We start from the raw sequence: 12,355 nt of genomic DNA on the forward strand, positions 1-12,355 counted from the left end.
ATGGTGGAAAAATTTCTGGAAGTCTTCATGGATGACTTCTCAGTATATGGAGACTCATTCAGCTCCTGTCTTGATCACCTGACACTGGTTTTGAAAAGATGCCAACAGACCAACCTGGTTTTAAACTGGGAAAAATGTCACTTTATGGTGACTGAAGGGATTGTCCTTGGGCATAAAATTTCAAACAAGGGAATAGAGGTGGATCAAGCTAAAATAGAGGTAATTGAAAAATTACCACCACCTGCCAATGTTAAGGCAATCAGAAGCTTTCTGGAGCATGCAGGATTCTACAGGAGGTTTATAAAGGATTTTTCAAAAATTGCAAAACCTCTAAGCAATCTGCTAGCTGCTGACACGCCATTTGTGTTTGACACAGAGTGCCTACAGGCGTTTGAAACTCTGAAAGCTAAGCTGGTCACAACACCAGTTATCTCTGCACCAGATTGGACATTGCCATTCGAATTAATGTGTGATGCCAGTGATCACGCTATTGGTGCAGTACTGGGGCAGAGGCATGACAAGCTTCTGCATGTCATTTATTATGCTAGCCGTGTTTTGAATGATGCCCAGAAAAATTACACAACCACAGAAAAAGAATTGCTTGCAGTGGTTTATGCCATTGACAAGTTTAGATCATACTTAGTAGGATCAAAAGTGATTGTGTACACAGATCATGCTGCTCTTAAATATCTACTCACAAAGCAGGATTCAAAACCCAGACTCATAAGATGGGTGTTGCTTCTACAAGAGTTTGATATAGAAATAAGAGACAGAAAATGGACAGAGAACCAAGTGACTGACCATCTGTCCTGGATAGAACCAGTGGAAGGGGCGTCCTCCCCCTCTATTGAGATCTCAGAAACCTTTCCGGATGAGCATTTGTTCGCCATTCAAGAATTACCATGGTTTGCAGACATTGCAAACTACAAAGCTGCAAGGTTCATTCCCAAGGAGTACAGCAGGCAACAAAAGAAAAAATTAATTACTGATGCAAAGTACTACTTGTGGGATGAACCCTATCTCTTTAAGAGATGTGCAGACGGCATAATCCGTAGGTGTGTGCCTAAGGAAGAAGCACAAAGGATCTTATGGCATTGCCATGGGTCACAATATGGAGGTCATTTCGGAGGTGAGCGAACAGCCACCAAGGTCCTCTAATGTGGTTTCTACTGGCCTACACTTTACAGAGATTCCCGAGAGTTTGTATGTAACTGTGACAGTTGCCAGAGAGCTGGTAATTTGCCTCTCAGTTACGCCATGCCTCAACAAGGAATCTTGGAGATTGAGCTGTTTGACGTATGGGGTATTGATTTCATGGGGCCTTTCCCACCATCATACTCAAACACTTATATTCTAGTGGCAGTTGACTATGTATCAAAATGGGTTGAGGCCATTGCCACACCCACCAATGATACTAAAACAGTACTAAAATTCCTCCAAAAACATATATTCAGCAGATTTGGTGTCCCTAGGGTACTAATCAGTGATGGGGGAACTCACTTCTGTAACAAACAACTTTACTCCGCCATGGTCCGGTATGGGATTCGCCACAAGGTGGCAACTCCATATCATCCACAGACAAATGGGCAAGCTGAAGTCTCTAACAGAGAACTGAAAAGAATCCTAGAACGGACTATAAGTACCCGTAGAAAGGATTGGGCACGAAGCTTGGATGATGCTCTGTGGGCTTACAGAACAGCATTCAAGACTCCTATAGGGACCTCTCCATACCAACTTGTGTATGGTAAGGCTTGTCACCTGCCCGTGGAACTGGAACATCAGGCCTACTGGGCAACCAGATTCCTAAACTTTGATGCCAAATTAGCTGGAGAAAAAAGATTGCTCCAGCTGAATGAGCTAGAGGAATTCAGATTCACTGCTTTTGAAAATGCCAAGTTGTATAAAGAAAAATAAAAAAGGTGGCATGACAGAAAGCTGTCATCTAGAGTCTTTGAACCAAGACAAAAGGTTCTGCTATTTAACTCTAGGCTCAGGCTATTCCCCGGGAAACTAAAATCCCGGTGGAGGGGACCATATGTGATTACAAGTGTATCACCATATGGTTATGTGGAGCTTCAAGACATTGATTCTGATAAGAAGTTCATTGTTAATGGACAGAGAATCAAGCACTATCTTGAAGGCAATGTTGAGCAAGAGTGCTCAAGGTTGAGGCTAGATTAAAAACTCAGCAAGGTCCAGCTAAAGACAACAAAGAAGCGCTTGCTGGGAGGCAACCCAACCATGGGGCATAACTTCCTCTAAGCATTTTGCCCTATTCTTGATTTTATTTGTTTATATAAAGTTCATTGATACTAAGGTAAAGAGTCAATTGTATAAGTTTACAGAGTTACAAAAGGATTCTGCACACAAAATAAAGAAAAAGAGCTCACTGGCAAGAAAACGCCAGTAAAAGTCTGTTTTGGGCGTTCAACGCTAAAAAGAAGCATCCACTGGGCGTTGAACGCCAGTAAGGATAACCATCTGGGCGTTAAACGCCAGAAAGAAGCATCTTCTGGGCGTTTAACGCCAGAAAGAAGCTCCTTCTGGGCGTTTAACGCCAGATTTACAGCGTCCTGGGCGTTCAGAAAAACGCCCAGTGACAAAGGAGTTCCTAGCGTTCAACGCCAGAAAGAAGCAACAACTGGGCGTTGAACGCCCAGGAGAAGCAGCAGTTGGGCGTTGAACGCCCAAAACATGCAGCGTTTGGGCATTCAAACGCCAGGATGGTGGGGAGGAGGTAATTTCATTTTTACTTCATATTTTTTATTTTAATTTTAATTTTCATGTTTCAATTCATGATTTCTTGCATAAACATGTTACAAACCCTGATTTCTAAAATCCCTAATTTCTAAAAACCCTACTTTAAAAATATCAACTGTATCTTAATCCATAAGCACAAATCCTTTTTTCAATCCAATTCAACTCTTTTTCAAAATTTTCAAAACAAATCTATCTCTTTTCATTCAAAAATCTTTTCAACTGATCAATATCTTTTTCAAATCTCCATATTATCTTTTTCAAAAATCCAAATTTATCTTTTTCAAATATCTTTCATATCTTTTCAATTTTAAATTATATCTTTTCTTATCATACTTATCTCTTTTTAAATAATATCTTCTATCTTATCTTTCTCCTTATTTTCGAAAACCCACCCCCCTTCCCTTTTAAAAACACATTCGGCCTCCCTCCTCTCATCCACCATTCAACACTAGCTCTCCTCCTATTCCCTCTTCTTTCTTTTCTTTTGCTTGAGGACAAGCAAACCTCTAAGTTTAGTGTGTTTATCCGTGATCACTAAACCATACCCACTAAGATCATGGCTCCTAAAGGAAAACAACCCACTCCAAGAGGCAAGAAAGAGAGTGTTCCAAAACCACTTTGGAATCAAGGGAGGTTCTTAACCAAAGAACATTCAGACCATTACTACAAAATAATGGGTCTAAGATCAGTGATCCCGGAAGTCAAGTTCGATCTGAAAGAAGATGAATATCCGGAGATCCAAGAGCAGATTCGAAACAGGAACTGGGAAGTCCTAGCTAATCCTGAAACGAAAGTGGGAAGGAATATGGTTCAGGAATTTTACGCTAATCTATGGCAAACAGACAGGCAGAGAATATCTGGAGCTGCCCTTTATGACTATAGGACTGTGGTCAGAGGAAAGATTGTTCACATCCACCTTGACAAAATCAGGGTGATCTTTAAGCTACCTCAACTGAAAGATGACTCAGACTCCTTCAATAGGAGAATGATGAGAACAAACAAGGGCCTGGATAAGATTCTAGAGGATATATGCATCCCTGGAACCAGGTGGACCACTAGCACGAAGGGTTCCCCAAATCAATTGAAGAGAGAAGATCTCAAACCAGTCGCCAGAGGATGGCTGGACTTCATTGGGCGTTCTATATTTCCCACCAGTAACCGTTCTGAAGTCAATATTAGAAGAGCAGTGATGATCCATTGCATTATGTTGGGAAAAGAAGTAGAAGTTCATAAACTGATCCCATCTGAATTCTACATACTTGCCAACAAGAACTCCAGGGATGCCAGGTTGGCTTATCCAAGCCTAATCTCTATGCTCTGCAAAGATGCTGGAGTAAAGATGTGAATAACAGAGTATATCTCAGTGGAGCAACCAATCACTAAAATCACAATGGAAAAATAACAAATGCAGGATGACCCCATCAAGAGGAGGGCGCAAGAATTTCTACCAGAACTCCCTCAATTTGAAAACTGGGAACATCTTGAAGCATCTGTTACTAAGTTGCAAGAAGCTATGGATTAAATAAAAGAAGAACAGCAAAATCAACATAGCATGCTCTGTAAACTGCTTAGGGAACAAGAAGAACAAGGGTGTGACTTCAAGGAACTGAAGCGTCAGAAGTTATCTCTTGAAGGACCAAGCACCCCACAGAGTAGAGGAACATCCACTTCCCAACCTCAAGGTTGTTAAGTTCTAATCTTAGCCTTAACCCTGTGATAATTTCTCTTATTTGTGCTTTACCTTAGAAGTTACATATAAGTAGTAGTAATTAGTATCTATATTTTGATTTTATCTCCAATTAAGCTATAATTTAATTTTCTCATCATCATTAAACATGAATAAAATAGAAGATTTTCTTTAGGATAAGGAGGCAATATTTCTCGAGTTTTTAATACAAGAAATTCTGATTAATTACATGTGGTGGCAATGCTTTCTGCCTTCTGAATGAATGCTTGAACAATGCATATGTCTTTGGAATTTGATGTTCTTGAATGTTAAATATGTTGGCTCTTGAAAGAATGATAAACATGAGACATGTTATTGGTAATCTGAAAAATCATAAAAATGATTTTTGAAGCAAGAAAAAGCAGTGAATACAAAGCTTGCAAAAAAAAAAAGCAAGCAGAAAAAGGTTTATTCCTTGCAATCAAATTTGATAAGTGAATTGTTTTATTGTTTTCCTGACTAAGAGTTACAAGGTAACCATAGATTGCTTCAAGCCAACAATCTCCGTGGGATCGACCTTTACTCACGTAAGGTATTACTTGGACGACCCAGTGCACTTGCTGGTTAGTTGTGCGAATTTGTGAAGAATTGTGATTTCCAATTTCGTGCACCATTTATTCAACTCAAACCATTTTGAAAAAATCTGATTAATAAAATAGCACACCTTTCTGCAACTCGTTGGGAGACGACCTGGGATTCATACTCCCAGTATTTTAATTTTAATTTTTGTGACAACCTTCTAAATTGATAAGCGGAATTCTGGTTGGTTAAGAACTATACTTGCAACGCGTATCTTATAACAATTCTTGACTCGCCAATTTCCGCCACGTCAATTTTTGGCGCCGTTGCCGGGGAGTTGCAATAGAGTGCTAAAGTTATTAGTTGGAATTTATTTATTTGCATTTTATTTTATCTTGCTACTATGAGCTGCTTATTTCTTTCGCTAGATGACGCGTTCACTTCCTGATCCAAGCTTGCCAGTATTCGATCCTAAGATTGAAAGAACTATTTCACGAATAAGGCAAGCTCGGCGTCGGTTAGTCCTCTCTGAGGGCGGATTTGAAACGTCATTTGAGGAAGAAACCAGCCCCCGTTCTACTGATTCGGTTGATTTACATGTAGGTGACATGGCAGAACCTAGAAGAGTTACTATCCAGGAGGCTGGAGCCCCTGATTTTACAATGCAAACGTTTCAAGCGCATCACTCAGCGGTGGCTACAGACTTTAAAATAAAGACTGCACTGCTCAATTTGATACCCAAGTTTCATGGCTTACCTGCTCAAGAGCCTATCAAGCACCTGTTCTATTGTCAGGCGTGACGGTGCAGATGAAACTTCAATTCTTGTGAAAGCTTTCCCATTTTCTCTTGAGGTAAAGGCAAGAGAGTGGTACTACACTCAACCCGCAGCAACTATATCCAACTGGGATACACTTAGAAGAGAATTCTTGCAAAAGTTCTTTCCAGCTGAAGTTACTGATAAACTGAGGAAAGACATTTCCATGATTGTTCAGGACGAATCTGAGACTCCCTATGAATACTGGGAGCGCTTCAATAATCTTCTGAAAGCTTGCCCCCACCATATGATTGACAAGATAGTGTTACTCGGTTACGTCATGCAGGGCATGAGGCCCCAAGATAAGACCACATTGAAAAGTGCTAGCAATGTGTCTATGAAAAAGTACAAGACCACCGATGAGGCATGGCAATTACAGCTCCAACAGGAAGACAACACCGTGGCAGCCACTCATAACTTCTATGACCGCCCCAACCAAGGGTACAATCAAGGTGGCAATTATAGCCATGGGTGGCAGGACAATTCTAACCAGAATTGGAGGGACAACAATAATAGAGGAGGCAGGGACAATCAGGGAAATCAGAGGTGGAATAACAACAACAACAGGCAGCAAAACCAGAACCAGCTTTACAGAGCACCTCACCTGAGGCAATCCCAAGGACCACAGAATAACCAACAGCAGACCTCTCAAATTACTTATCCTTCTTCATCTTCTAATGATGACTTACTACAATCTATTGATCGGAGACAACAGACCATGGAAAATAACCTTTATGCTATACTAAATGGTCTGAACTCTACCCTGCAAGCTCTTGTCTCACAGATTGGATCAATGAATAACTCCAATAACCAGCCTTTGAGCTCCAGTAGAATTCCCTCTCAACCATTACCCAATCCAAAGGGTGGCATTAATGCCATCACCCTAAGGTTTGGAACCACACTGCAGGAGAGGAATCAGGAGGAGCCAAGCCCGCCAGAACACGCCTCAGCTGAAGAGGTAGTGGAAATAGAAGATGTTGAAGAGGAAGAGGACATACAGGACATAGATAAAAAAGAAGTTCAACCACAGGAGGAAGCACCAAAGGGCGCAGACACTACAGAAGACACCACTCCCATTCCATTTCCACAACTTGCAAGGAAGCCCAGGAAGTAGCTGGAACCTGATCCCAAAATGGTAGAGATATTCAAAAAGGTTGAGGTAACTGTTCCTCTTTTTGATGTTATTCAACAGGTACCTAAATATGCAAAGTTTCTAAAAGATTTATGTATACATAAAGACAAAATTAATGAATTAGAAACTATTCCTTTAGGTAGTTCCATATCTGCTTTAATGGGAGGTTTACCTGAAAAGTGTAGTGACCCAGGTCCATGTATGGTTAATTGTACTATTGGTGGTGTAGTATTTTCTGACTGCATGTGTGATTTAGGAGCATGTGTGAGTATAATGCCTTTGTCTATATATGATATTTTGAGGCTCCCTCCCTTAAAAAGGTTGGCAACTCGTTTTGTGTTAGCAGATAAAAGCATTATTACAGTGGCTGGAGTTGCTGAAGATGTATTAGTGGGCATTAAGGGGCTCACATTTCCCATTGATTTTTATATCCTGGAGATGTCCCAAAATGACTCAGAGAAGCCCTCATCAATCCTACTCGGAAGACCATTCCTGAAGACCTCGAAGTTCAAATTAGATGCTTTCTCAGGAACATACTCTTTTGAAATAGATGGCCGAGTAGTAATCTTCAATTTGAATGGAGTTATGAAGCATCCTCCGGAGGATCATTCTATCCTCCAGTGTGACATTATAGATGAAACCGTGGCTAAAGTTCACCAGGAGGAATTTGAAGAGAAGTACATCGGACAAGGTCCAAGTGTGGGAAAATTCTCAGAGGACAATGACAGTGCTTTACCATTGTTGCCAGTTCCAGACAACCCAGAGCCTGACCATGATCAGAAGTTAGAATTAAAACCCCTTCCTCCACACCTCAAATATGCTTACCTTGAAGACGAGCAGAAGTTTCCAGTTATCATTGCAAGGGAACTCACTTCTCAACAGGAAGAGCAGTTACTTAGTGTGCTGAGGAGGCATAAGAAGGTAATTGGTTGGAGTTTGGCAGACATAGTAGGCATCAACCCTCAAGTCTGTGAGCATAGGATATTTTTAGAAGAGGGAGCAAGACCTGTCCATCAACCCCAGAGAAGACTGAACCCCACTATCTTAGAGGTTGTCAAGAAGGAAGTGACCAGACTACTGGAGGCAGACATCATCTACCCTATTTCAGACAGTGAATGGGTAAGCCCAGTACAAGTGGTGCCCAAGAAGTCTGGAGTCACTACAGTGAAGAATGAGCATGGAGATCTCATTGCAACCAGAGTTCAAAATGCCTGGAGGGTCTGTATTGACTACAGACGCCTTAACCAGGCCACTCGTAAGGATCACTATCCTCTTCCATTCATTGATCAAATGCTGGATTGCCTGTCAGGTAAATCACATTATTGTTTTCTGGATGGTTACACAGGTTATTTCCAGATTCATATAGCTCCTGAGGATCAGGAAAAGACCACTTTTACATGTCCTTTTGGGACTTATGCTTACAAGAGAATGCCCTTTGGCTTGTGCAATGCACCAGCTACCTTCCAAAGGTGCATGATGAGTCTTTTCTATGATCTTATTGAGGACTGTATGGAAGTTTTTATGGATGATTTTAGTGTATATGGCAATTCCTTTAGCCTTTGCTTAGATGGATTATCTAGAGTACTAGATAGATGTGTTAGTACAAACCTTGTATTAAATTTTGAAAAATGTCACTTTATGGTAAGGTATTGTACTAGGACATGTTATGTCTAATACTGGCATTTTTGTAGATCCAGCAAAGGTGGATGTTATTTCTAGTTTACCTTACCCCTCCTCTGTGAGGGAAGTCCGTTCATTCCTTGGCCATGCAAGTTTTTACAGGAGATTCATTAAGGACTTCAGTAAGGTAGCACTTCCCTTATCCAGGCTACTGTAGAAAGATATTGAGTTCGAGTTCAGTGAGGATTGCAAACAAGCGTTTGATAAGCTGAAGACCGCCCTGACTCAAGCTCCAATTGTGAGAGGACCAGACTGGAGCCAGCCATTTGAAATAATGTGCGACGCCTCCAACCATGTAGTAGGAGCAGCACTGGCTCAGCGTGAAGGTAAGGACCCTTTTGTTATTGCTTATGCGTCTAAAACTTTAGATGCCGCTCAGTCCAATTACACTACTACTGAGAAAGAGCTTCTTACTATTGTTTTTGCTCTGGATAAATTTCGAGCCTATTTACTTGGTACGAAGGTAGTAATGTACTCGGACCACGCAGCTCTAAAGTATCTATTAGCTAAAAAGGAGTCCAAACCAAGGCTTATATGTTGGATACTGCTATTACAAGAATTTGATTTAGAAATTAAGGATAGGAGTGTTAACCAGAATTTAGTGGCATACCATTTGAGTCGCCTTGAGCACATTACAGATGATCCCACTCCTATAGCTGATAATTTCCCATTTGATAACCTGCAAGCAGTATCTGAGGTAGTCCCTTGGTATGCACCTGTAGCTAATTATCTAGTTAGCCGCACCTTTCCTCCAAACTTTTCTAAGCATCAAAGAGACAAGCTGAAAAATGAGTCTAAATATTATATATGGGATGACCCATGTGGCGCTGACCAGGTAATTAGACGGTGTGTGCCTCAATCAGAATTCCAGTCCATCTTAGAGGCCTGTCACTCATCTGAGAGTGGAGGACATTTTAGCCCTCAAAGAATAGCTAGAAAAATCTTAGACTGTGGATTCTGGAGGCATACACTCTTTAGAGACGCTGCTGAATTTTGTAGATCTTGTTTTCCATGCCAAAAATTTGGTAATATATCCAAGAGGGATGAGATGCCTCAACAAATTATTATTTTCTCTGAAATTTTTGTTGTTTGGGGCATTGACTTCATGGGTCCATTTCCAAATTCTAATGGTTATTTTTATATATTGTTAGCTGTGGATTACGTTTTCAAACGGGTGGAAGCAATTCCTACCCGCACTGATGATGCTAACACTGTTGTTTCCTTTGTGAAAAACCACATTATTTGTTGCTTTGGATCACCATTTATGCGGGGAAAACTTGTCTCTCAACAAATCTCCCTTCGGCAAGTGTACCGAATTTGTCGTCAAGTAAAAACTCACAATAGAGTGAGGTCGAATCCCACAGGGATTGATTGATCAAGCAACTTTGATTAGAAGAATGTTCTAGTTGAGCGAATCCAGAATTTGGGTTGAGAGTTGCAGAAAATAAAATGGCGGGAATGTAAATAACAGAAAAGTAAATGCTAGAATTAAAGGACTGGAAGTAAATGACTGAAAATAAGTTGCAGAATTGTAAATGGGAATGGGGGATTTGCTCATAAAAGTAAATGGTAGAAATTAAAGAGAATGGGTAAGATCAGAGATGGGGAGTTCATTGGGCTTAGGAGATGTTGCAATTCTCCGGATCAAGTTTATTTTCATCTTTTCCTCAATCAATGCACTCATTGATCTCCTTGGCAATCTTAAGTGATTGAATTACAATTTCTTGCAATTCAATCTCTCAAATCTTGATCAATAGCCAATTCCTTGGTCAATTGCTCATGAGAAGAGATGAAGTATGGTCATTGATTATACCACATGCATTTTCCAAATCAAGTATTGAGAGGGTTATAGTCACATACCCATCCAAACCCAATTTGGTCCAGCATGAGAAAGCATTTCTAGCTTGATCTCTTCATTCCTCTTTCAAGGTTCAAAAGAGATCCAAGTTTGAATAGCTTCTCTTCCAAGATAACTACTCAATGGGATGAAGATCGAAAGCTTTCAAGTAAAATCAAGAGAAAAGATAGAAGAAGAATAATGAAAATTAGTATTGATCCATCAAATTACAACAGAGCTCCCTAACCCAATGAAAGGGGTTTAGTTGTTCATAGCTCTTGAAAATGAAAACAAAGATGGAGAATACATCATAAAACTAGAAAATGCAGAGAAGATAAAATACAGAGAGTAGTTCTCTTTTTCCAGCTTTTCCAGAACTCCTTAACAATTCAAAGCTACTCCTATATATACTACTCTTCTCAGCTTCTAGTTTGTTCTTCAAGTCTTGGGCCTTTGGATCTTGAGTTTGAAGCAGTTCTTTTCTTCATTTGGGCTTGGCTTTACTTGTAGAGAGAAAGTGCTAAGTGGGCAGAGACTTTAGCTCAGGGCGTTAGGAGTGTTAACATTTAGTGAAAGTATAAGTTCGAGAACGTTAGTGACACTTAACATTTTCACTAACGTTCCAATGTACCCCCTTGCCTCACGTTAGAGCCCACGTTAACTAGGTTAACGTGGCTTCTAACGTGGCTTTTCCAACCATTGAGAACGTTAGTGACACTTAACATTTTCACTAATGTTCCAATGTGCCTGGTGCACAAATTGTGAATCACACTTTTCACAACTCGTACCACTGACCAGCAAGTGCACTGGGTCGTCCAAGTTAGGTGAATATCTACCCAAAACTAGCTTATTTCCTAAAGAAATGCATGAAACTACCCTAAAAACAGTAAAGAAAAGGTCAGTGAAAGTGGCCAAGATGCCCTGGCATCACAACACCAAAATTAAAGCTTGCTTGTCCCTAAGCAAGTTCTGGAACAAGAGAATGATGAATGGAATATCCAGAGGAATGAGTCATTCTTGTGGAAGTCATGTTACTGATTTTATGGTGGTTTCATACATAGCAACTTAGGTTCATTCCATTACTGGCTTTCAGACTTTTATCATATCCCTAAACACTTACTTTGTTTATATCCCATGAGACTTTTCTTCATTGATCCTTTTATTGTTATTTCAAGGGTTATTTGTGTTATTTAGGCTAAGTGTTCTGTAAGGGGGCAACTCTTTAAGATAAGTTTTCAGCCAACACTCCCGAACCAGTTGGTTCAAGGTGCTAGGTGTTGAAGCACCCCTAAGGACTTACTCCCTCAAGTCTCTCCCCCATACATACACACCACAGGCATATAGTTTATTTATTTTCTTTTCTTGAGACCTTGGTGTCCAGCACCTCTTTGGGTTACTAAATGCTCTGTAGTAAGGGTTACTCTTGATAGTGGATTTTCAGCTGATAATCCCGGGTTAGTTAACCCAAGTTACCAAGTGATAAAGCACACCTGAGAGCTTATTCATCCAAGTAGATCCCTCACACAGGAACACCACAGACACTTGTCTCAAGGTCCAAACCATTGGTGCCTAGCCTTATTGCTTACTCTTTTTCTTTCATTTTTCACTTCCATTGTTCTTTCTCTTTTTTTTTCTTATTTGGATCTTGTTATTAACTTAGTCTCATGGGTATATCCAAAGTCAAGTATTCAGGATGGATAGTTGTCCTCCTAGCCTTGTGGTTGAACCAACTTAGCTAACTTATGACTACCCCAAAGATTCATGAATGCACTTCAACAATATCAACTCCACCCTGGTCTTTTGTAAAACAATCATTTTCTTCTTCACTTGATTTAAAATGGACAAGCTTACAAGTAAATAAGGGAAAGATGCAGTGACATTTAAAC

Source organism: Arachis ipaensis, chromosome B09 (assembly GCF_000816755.2).
Source record: "Arachis ipaensis cultivar K30076 chromosome B09, Araip1.1, whole genome shotgun sequence".
In the NCBI taxonomy this organism is placed as follows: Eukaryota; Viridiplantae; Streptophyta; class Magnoliopsida; order Fabales; family Fabaceae; genus Arachis; species Arachis ipaensis.